The 10,218-nt window shown below is 48.0% G+C and overlaps 1 pseudogene; it reads right to left on the minus strand.

Moving 5' to 3' along the window:
• Nucleotides 1-253: 253 nt before the first annotated feature.
• LOC134457492 (uncharacterized) lies at nucleotides 254-2,555 on the minus strand (annotated as a pseudogene).
• Between the last annotated feature and the right edge of the window lie 7,663 nt (nucleotides 2,556-10,218).

Here is a 10,218-nt window from a genome sequence, read left to right on the forward strand (position 1 = left end):
TGTAGTTCTATATTGAACCGTTATTTTGACCATGTTCATTTTTCTGCTCGAGGATTGTAAACATGAACTGTGATTGTTTTACACTGTAAAAATAGTGAAAATAATTTTAATCTATTTTGCCGTTCCCGCTCTTGCCCGCTCCCATGGCTTATTATTCCTGTCCTGTCCCAATCACGAGATGGATACAATGTTGACTCCTGTTTCACGTGAATCCCGCGGGAATCACGTGTCTCGCGGGAATTCCCGAAAAATGTCATCCTCTACTAGCCACCACGATCGGGTAAATCTCAAACAACGCAATAGAGGCGCTCCCAGAGGCAGGGGTTCGGAACTCCACCGGCCAAGTATCAGCGAACCACTGCCCTTGGAAGTAACCCCCAAAGCCAACAGACGGGGCCGCGTCAGTGAAAAGCGCCAGGGAGTCTGACGATTCGGGTACATCGTTATAGAAAAAGGAGACGCCGTTCCACGAGCGCGCAATTGACACCAAAAACCGAGATCAGATCTGGCACCTTCGTCGAGGCGGACCTTGTCGCTCAGGTTAGGGACGGAGTGGGCTAGCGTCAGCAAGCGAGATATAAACGAGCGCCCCTGAGGGATTATTCTCATGGCGAAATTTAGGTGCCCGAGGAGGGAGAGCACTTCGCGCTTGGAGACGGCGAGGGCGGAGAGGAATGATGCTATGACCGTGCGAATTCGATCCAATTTATCGAGAGGCAGGGATGCCTGCATCTTTTCGGTGTCCAGGACGATGCTCAGGAATTCGACAGTAGTCCATGGACCGATGGTTTTCTCCTCAGATAGAGGCACGCCTAATTCAGTGAAAACGCATTTTAGGGTGTCCAGGACGCCGGTGCGGAGGGAGGGAAAGTCGACGAGCAGGAAATCATCTAAAAGGTGCAACAAAAAAGGCAATTTGTAGACGTTAAGCAGCACCCAGCAGCGAGATATAAACGAGCGCCCCTGAGGGATTATTCTCATAGTGAAATTTAGGTGCCCGAGGAGGGAGAGCACTTCGCGCTTGGAGACGGCGAGGGCGGAGAGGAATGATGCTATGACCGTGCGAATTCGATCCAATTTATCGAGAGGCAGGGATGCCTGCATCTTTTCGGTGTCCAGGACGATGCTCAGGAATTCGACAGTAGTCCATGGACCGATGGTTTTCTCCTCAGATAGAGGCACGCCTAATTCAGTGAAAACGCATTTTAGGGTGTCCAGGACGCCGGTGCGGAGGGAGGGAAAGTCGACGAGCAGGAAATCATCTAAAAGGTGCAACAAAAAAGGCAATTTGTAGACGTTAAGCAGCACCCAGCACAGAGCCTCAGAGAGACCATTAAATATGTGGGGGCTGCTCCTGCACCCAAATGTCAGCCGGACGGCGAAATAGAAATTAGACTGCCACTGGATGCCGAACAGCGGCCAGTGAATGGGCATGGTTTTAAAAGCATCGGTGATGTCGGCTTTGGCCAACCACGCACCGTGACCCGCGGTTTTGATCATGTGGATAGCGTTATCGATCGAAGCGTAGTAGAGGGAAAATGGGGCAAGGGGGATGGCCTCGTTAAAGCTAGCCACTAGATCCGAATGGGGAGACAATGTGTCAAAAATAAGGCGCTTTTTTCCTGAGTAACGGCGGGTGGCTACCCCGATAGCATTAACCCTATAGATAGGAAAGGGAGGAGACTTGAAGGGCCCGATGATATAGCCTTTATTCAATTCCTTCTGCAAGAGGGTTGAAATGGCGTCTGGCTGGAGGAGTGACTACCCCAACCCGGAACCCCTGAGATAACCCGGTGATCAGGTAGTCCACAAAGGACATGTCGTGGTGGTCCAACAGATAGCTGGCCAGGAGGGGAACGTTAATGGGAGTGGAAGGATGATCCTTCAGAATTGCTTGGGACGTGGCTGACCCCTGCCCGTTGGACAGAAGGCAAACGAGGGCAAACACTCTGCGGGTGGGGGTCGTGGCAGAAACTGCAAATATGTAGAAATCTACAATTAGTATATATGCACACAGACATGTTGAAATTGTTGCAAATTTGAACTCCGTGGTCGGTGGACAGGGGGCGGTCACTGTTATCGACCTGATTGGTATTGTTGGGGGGAGTGAGAGCGGCGCCCGTGGTGGCAGCCACGGGCACTGTCTTTGGGCAGAACCCGGCTGAGTGGCCGTACGCGCTGCAGACTGAGCAGGTGAGGGCACGCTGGCCGCCGAAGTACCGCACGAGCAGTTCAGTATCTTGAATGGCCTAATCCAGGCGCGCGTTGTAGAGGGAGAAGAAGGAGGCTGATTTGGCAGAGAAAGCCTTGTGATACTCATAGAAGAGCGTTCCCCCGTAACGCAGGTTGAAATCAGCTATCATGGCGAGCTAGAGATCCATCTCCTCTCTTCGGGTCGGATATTCCTGGCACAGCACGTCATGATAGATACTGAAAGCCACGGCGAACTCTCCGAAGGTCAGACTGCGCTGCAGGCGGGGATCGGATGCTTTGAGGAGGACGGAGACGTCTCCGCACTCCACCATCTGGCGATCGGCAGCCGGTGTAGGAAGCATTAGCGCGGCCAAATTGACATCCCTGCCCTGGATGATATCAGCGCACAGTTTAGGTGAGATGGTTGACATGAGAGGCGGGAGGTAATGCCTACCCGTGGCAGCAGCGGGCACTGCTGTTGCGAGAGAGAAGCGATGGGCGGTGGGAGCGGGCGTGGTGACGGTGAGCTGGGAGGAGAGCGGAGCCGCTTGGGGGAGGGCGACGGCACTGAGCGCGGCACCGGTGGAAGCACTTCCGGGTGGAGGCGGGAGCCTCTCCAGGCAAAGACGCGGCCGAGAGCCTTCCGGGTACGGGCCGGGCACTTTCACAGGCGTCCACTCTCGCGCCAAGAGCTTTCACTGTCTCGGTGAGGGTGGAGATGGCATGGAAGAGCTGAATCTGACCGTCAGGCGTGACTATGGAGGCGGTTGCGGTGCGCGGAACAGACGACGATGGAGGGAGAGAGGTCTTCTTCGCGCGCTTGGCTGGAGCAGGTGTTGACTTGCGCTTCCTTTTGCCGGTTGGGGCAGCCACCTGGACAGCAGCTGCGGCATCGTTAGCCAGGGGGGCGAGTAGCCGCGGCAGAGTCATGGGCCTCTTCTGGGAGGGAGTATGCGAGTTGGAGCAGGTCGTCCTTCGAGGCACCGTCTGCAACGGGGACATTGCGCGCTTCCAGGAGCACCCGGAGATCAGCGGCGGACCAGGAAGTGAGACTCGGGGCCTTAGCCAGGATCCGAGAACTTCGGCGCACTGGGATGGGATCTTCTTCATCGTCATCAGTCTCCTTGACCACAAAATTGTCGTTAGGCTCCGACATGACGGCGAGAAACTTGGATTTGGGTAACGTGCCGAGAGTGCTGGCGCAACGGTATTTTTGACGTCGGCACCTGAAGCAGGGAGAAGGGTGAGTCAGACACGTCATTTTAAACATGTGAAGCTGGCCTCTGACTGGCCGCAGCATGATGGATGATAATTGAACCCTTCCTGGCAGAACTAACGCAAGCTACATTTATTGAAGACTTTGAAATAAAGACGTTTATTTCCCACCTTCATCGATCATGTTTTTTTCTGGTTTGCTTTTCATTTTACAGGCCAAACAAATCATAGCCTCCAAAGCACAAGTTAATGAATTACATAAACGATACAAAAGTGCAAAAATGCAAACAGAAATAGCTTTCAACGTCAACATAAATAATGTATGAACTTCACATAGTCAAATGAGATGTAGGCCTATTGCAAACAACAGTAAGTGCAAAAAGTGAAAAATAATAAACAAAAAATGAAGCAGCTAATGCAGCTCATACACCTGGATTAGCTGCTTCCTTTCGGACATCAGCCTTCTAGTCGTTGGGGAGATCCTGCAGGAAGCTGGCCACATATCTCCCAAAGTCAGCATAGAGATTGTGGCCTGCCTGCCTTTCCATCTTGATTTCTTCTAGCCTTTTAAAGAGGGCCGCCTCCACAGAGTCCACGTTGGTCTTCTGCCTTCTCTTCAAGCTTGGGAGTGAAGGGGTGCTCTGAGGTGCAGGGTGGGCAGGTGTATGAGTGGATGTTGCCATGGGAGATGTAGAGGGAATGGCTTCTAACGACAGCTCATAACTGGTTATGGGGCTGGGGAACCGAGGTGGGTCAGTGCTGGTGGAAGCTGGGCCAGGTGGATCAAGGCTGGAGAGAGCTGCGCCCGGTGGATCAGGGCTGGAGGAAGCGCCTGGTGGATCGGGGTAGGATGGAGGGCATGCCAGGTCATCATTGGACATCTTGAAGACACACACAAACACACACACACCCAGAATAGATGTTGTGAGGTTTATTATAGGCATCTGTTGTATTGTATAAATATAAGCATACATGCATTCAAGAGTTCAAAGTTCCAAGCACAGGTTGGTGCTGGTAAAGCTAGTTTACTGCCCGCTTTCTTGACTTGATGCTCGTTTATTCAGAGCGAACAACGCGTTTCTCTCAGAATAATAATAAATACTAATAATAATAATATAACTGTATTTTGTATAGCACTATATCATACAAGGCATGCAGCTCAGAGTGCTTAACAAATGGCAAAAAAACCCTCCACCAATGTCAATGTCATTCCTGAGCGAACCTGATGACGCAAAGAGGCAAAACACGTTGTTCGCTCAGAATAAGCTAGCATGAAGTCAAGAAAGTTTGCGGTGACCTTTCTTTTGAAGCAATAAGCATACATGTATGTAAGTATGTCTGTCTGAATGTCTATATACTGTATATATATATTTAAAGGAACAGACCACCCTTTTTTGATTTACACAGATTTGTAGTATTTCCCAGCATTAATCATGAATGTGCATATCATTTTCTTCTCAGTGTTTTCAGTACTTAGATTTATTGATTCAGAATTATTAGCATAGCTTAGCATAATCACTGGAAGTAACTGGTATCTTTAGCATCAAGCCACAAGTGATCACTGGACGGAATTAAATTGCTGTTTTACATTCTGGTGAATTTTACATGCATTTTAAAATGGTTTTTAAGTACATTTGATGATGTTTTATTTTGTACCATAGACTTGCATTACTATGCCTAATTTGGCCATACTGTTAAACTGGGCAATGCAAATACATAGACAAAAATGATATGCACATTCATGAATAATGCTTGGAAATACAGCAAATATGTGAAAATCAAAAAAGGGTGGTCTGTTCTATTGTGTTCATAATAACTTTATTTGTTGCACCATTCAAAGACCTGTAGCTCCACATGCTTCATGTTTACATCAACATGCAAGTATGGCAGGTGGCATGCTTCACTCAGGTTTATTGTTTAATTGTAAAGATGCTGGAAAGTACTGAAATCGTTTTGTGTATGCTATGTGCCACTTATGTATTTGTGCAGGCCTATTTTGGCACGCTCCTTTGTCAAAGTGCAAAGGGGAAGTGGTGTCATATAGATGGCTGTAATTTCGGACAAGCTCAACGAGCCGCTCTTCAAAAGTTGCCGCCATATCGTTTTCACCGGAAAACGTTGTATGAAACTGCAGCTTTTAATACGATCGCCCCCCAGCGATGTTGAATATATTGCACTGTGCGCACGTGTCTGGACGCAGTATCTACGGCGCGTAGAATTGACATGAACTAAGCGAGTTGATGCGTTCATGCACGAATCGGGGACGCGCACTCGTCTCCTGCAGCAAGCATAGGCTACCGGCACCTTTATACCGTATATTATTGGTTATGCGGGGTTATGAGCGGAATTTATTTCACTAATTGAAGATTTGGCTAGTTATGAAATGTGCAAAACAGTATGTCTAACAGTGTTTCAGTGAACGTCTTCCTTCATGTTCAAAGTCAGATGAGATATTTCATCAACTGAAACAACCAGTGACAATCAAGTCACCTGAGTCAACCAGTCAAGACAAGTCACCAGAGCAAGCCCTGAACATTCCTAAACTACTTCCTACATTGCCATTACGGCTGATTTTTGCATACCGTCAGCCCACACAGTGTGATAGGTTGCAATATCAGTAGGATATAACTATTTATTATATGGTTGTGACGTCATCTGTCGAATGCTCCATTCATTTCAACGGGGCTCCCCAACGTTCGGACGTCTGTTATTTTTCGATAACGGACGGGTTGGTCTATAACAGACCGCTGTCAATGGCAACAAGACTTTTCACTGCTAAAGCGACTTTTCAACAAGACTCTAATCAGCTGCTGTGATAGACAGCACCCGTTGTCCTGGCTACCGCTGTCAATGGCAACAAGACGTTCACTGCTAAAGCCACTGGCTTGTATACAAGTCAGTGGCTAAAGCGAATGTTTCATATCACTCCGCAGGGGGTCCGGTCTTTTGTCACTCTAATCAGCTGCTGTGATAGACAACACCTGTTGTCCTGGCTAGCCTACCTAGCTGTTGCCTAGCGGTGTTCCACAACGGCACTGTTTTGTTTTGCGCAGCAACAATCTTAACATTAAATAGGTCTAAAGAAATGTCCCCGCATGTGTGAATCATTTAAGTATATCCATATAATAAGCGGGTTAACTTTCGGCGAGTCGGTCGCTTTGTGGAATAGCAGCACTTCAGAGAGAACAAGACCCCTCCGCTCCGCGTCGGGGTCTAAAGATTCTCTCTGTCGTGCTGCTATTCCACGGTAGCGACCTTCTCGCCGAACGTTAACCCTTACATAAAATATGTTTTGTGGATTGTTTGAATCCCTGATCAGACTCTGGTCTGATCATCAGACAACTTGCCTAGCAAAATGCCTAGCTCTTGGAAACCAGCTATTTGATTGGCTTGATTGCTTATGTAAGGGCCTGAGCTTACATGAGAATTTCTATTCCGAATTACTTAACACTGCCAGGGGTAGTAGCTGGGGGGCAGGGGAGTGTGTGTGTGGCAGAGTGTAATGTGTATGTCTCCCACCCCACAACTCAGCATAGAAACCAGTTTAAATAAACAATTATATTTATTTGAGCTCCAAGCTCAGAAATTGGTAAAGTAGAGTAGAGTAGAGTAGAGTACTTTTATTAATCCCGAAGGAAATTAAGGTGTCTGTCAGCTTACATAAATACACAAATACAAAACATACACAAGACATTATACACATAATTGAACATTGCAGGAAAATATATATCTTGAGTACTACCGCCGCACATTATGTCACATACACACATGTTCTCTCTCTCACACACACACACTCACACACACATTGTCCCACCCACACACACACACATACAAACCCACCCACAACCCCCTCCCACCCCCCCCCCCCCCCCCCCCCACACACACACACACACACGCACACACACACACGCACACACACACACATCCCTGCACACACACAAGGTCCAGGTAGGGTGTCATGTTGCATACATTCACACTCACAGAAAAACAAAATAACCATGTTAAGTACAAATACAAGAGCCAAAGAAGTTCTAATTATTGTCCATGCAAAAGCTGAGTAGTTCACGGCAGCTATTCCAGGGGGTGAGGTAGCTGAGGTGGGGTGTAGTGGGTTATTGTCCTGTATTGGGCAACCCTTAAAGTGTCCAAGGTAGTGCAGGCGCTTGCTCCGGGGGGTGAGGGGTAGGGGGTAGGGGGGTGGTGTGAGATGAAGTGTAACTGTTCAGTAGAGAAAAGAATCGGGAAGGGGGGGGTGGGGTGTAGTGGCTGCAGGTTGAGTGTTCCAGTGTGGGGGGCTAGTTATGCAGTCCAGTCACCAATGACAATCTCTTTAATTGTCTCTTTCTGTGTGGTGTTGAAGAGCTGGATGGCCCTGGGGACAAAAGACTTCCGTAGTCTGTCTGTCCGGCAGGGGAAGGCCCGGAGTCTGTAGCTGAACAGGCTCCTCTGGTTGGCCAGAAACGGGTGCAGGGGGTGTCTGTCATTTTCAAGTATTGAGTCCAATCTGCTAAGTGTCCTTTTTTCGGCTGTGGTTGTGAGATCCTCCAGTTCCATACCCACCACAGACCTAGCTTTCCTCACCAGCCTGTCAAGGCGTCCAGCGTCCCTCTTCCTAACGCTACCTCCCCAACAGGCAATAGCGTAGGTGAGGACACTTGCCATGACAGACTGATAGAACATCAGCAGGAGCCTGTTGCATACATTGAATGATCTAAGCTTCCGCAGGAAGTAGAGCCTGCTCTGCCCTTTCTTGTAAAGAGCATCTGAATTGGCAGCCCAGTCCAGTTTGTTGTCCAGGTGTACTCCTAGGTACTTGTAGGTGTTGACTGTCTCCACTGTCTCTCCCTCGATAGAGACAGGCAACAGTGGTGGGGTGGTCCTCCTGAAGTCAACCACCATCTCCTTTGTTTTGGTGGCATTCAGCTGCAGCTGATTGTCCCGGCACCAACTGACAAAGTTCTCCACCAGTTCCCTGTACTCTCCTTCCTGTCCATCCTTGATGCATGCCACAATAGCAGTGTCAATGTAAATGAAATAATAGGATAATAATAAAAAAAAAAAATACACTTGAGTAATTCACTTAATATTATGTCACCAAATAGCCTTTAAAGGCACTTGAACACACTCAGATCCTTATGAACCCCAAACTCTTATTTTGAAATTGAAAAGTTTCACACTCAAGCTAACCAGCCTATTATGTCCCGGGACTGTACTAGAAACACCGTTTAACAGTTAACCTCGTTTGAAAATCAAAGTATGAACCTTGGTCAGCCAACCTTAATTTAGCAATTGCACAGTTCCTTGAAATCGAATAACGTTCATCCGTTCCGTGAGACTCTGCTCAGTAGTCGCACAAACGTTCAGTCTTTAAGGTGGTGGTAAAGAACTTCTTAAAGCAGAGCTGTCTGCCTTGGTGAAGTCAGGTGGCAGGGTATACTCACGGAACCGTGAAGGGGGTAGGGGAAAGGAGGAGACGGAAAGGTTCAACCTGTTCGGATCGAAGCAAACCGATGTTCGTGGACCCCAGCGCCGTCTTCTCGCTAAGACTCGCCAGCTGTCACCACTCGCACGGTTTCAACACCGAACTTCGTAGAAGACCCGTGTATTTGAAAAACATACAACTTTACTGCACCGAACTTCTCTGGCTACCGGTGCCCGCCGCCATCCTTCGAAAAACTCCTTTGTTCTTCTCTGCTCCGCCTCTCCACTCTCCCTCCACACCTGACGTGCTGTCTCATTGGCCGAGAGGCAAGTCACGCTCTCCCCCACACTTAGGTCAAAATGGATCAATCCAATGTATTCTGCAGTTGGGATAAAAGTGAGAGTTAGACCTGAGACGCATGTTTTACTATAGGGAGCTGCATTGAGAATAGCTGACCATATGTTACAGTGTTGTTGATGTACCGCAGTTGAAGGTGTATATCAGTACATGTCTACTTCTGATAGCTGATGTTTAACATCTTCTTCCATGGCATTTCAGATGTGGTGAGAATAGGATTATAATTATACCCTGTTATTATGAGGGTAGATTTTGTTGCACAGTGCTTGTGAGTCTTATTATCTTCTGGATGCTTTTGTATTGCTACATGTAAAACACGCTGCTTCTTGCCACACAGTTTCAGATGGAACATGAAAATTGTAAACAATGGCATCAGAGAAGGATTCTCCTGTATTGTCACTTGATGTGGTGTGGTGGGGTTGCGGTGGGGTGTGCTGTGTGGGGAGATGGGGTGTAGTGGTGTGGTGTGGTGTGATGTGGTGTAGTGCAGTGTGGTGTGGTGTGGTGTGGTGTGGTGTGATGTAGCGGCAGCAGGTGGAACCTCTGGAGAGCTCACAGCTGTATCACCTGCTGTTTGCCAACCAGGGACACATCTACACATACAGACAGGAAGACGGATGAACAGAGAGAAGAAGTGAGGAAGAGGAAGAGTAGAGAGAGTTATGTACGCCGACAAAGAGGGAGATAAAAGAGAAAGGATCAAAAAATGAGAGAGGAAGAAAGACCAAAGGGAAATAATGCCAGAAGGGAGGAAGATGGATGAAAAGAGAGAAAGTGAGGTAGAGGAAGAATAGAAAGGAAGATGATGAAAGAAATATTAGAACAGGGACAGTGGGAAAGAGAGAGATACATTAGAGAAGAAGAGGAAGAGACAGAGAGAATGAGAGACAGAAGGGAAACAATGTCTACATTGAGAAAGAAAGGAGGATGAAGAGAGAAAGAGTGACAAGCTTACAATGAAGACATGAAGCGAGATGAAGACGGAGATAAAGAGAGAAAGAGTACATAGAAGAGAAAGGGATGCGCTGCAG

The sequence above is a fragment of the Engraulis encrasicolus genome, chromosome 10 (assembly GCF_034702125.1).
Source record: "Engraulis encrasicolus isolate BLACKSEA-1 chromosome 10, IST_EnEncr_1.0, whole genome shotgun sequence".
Classification (NCBI taxonomy): Eukaryota; Metazoa; Chordata; class Actinopteri; order Clupeiformes; family Engraulidae; genus Engraulis; species Engraulis encrasicolus.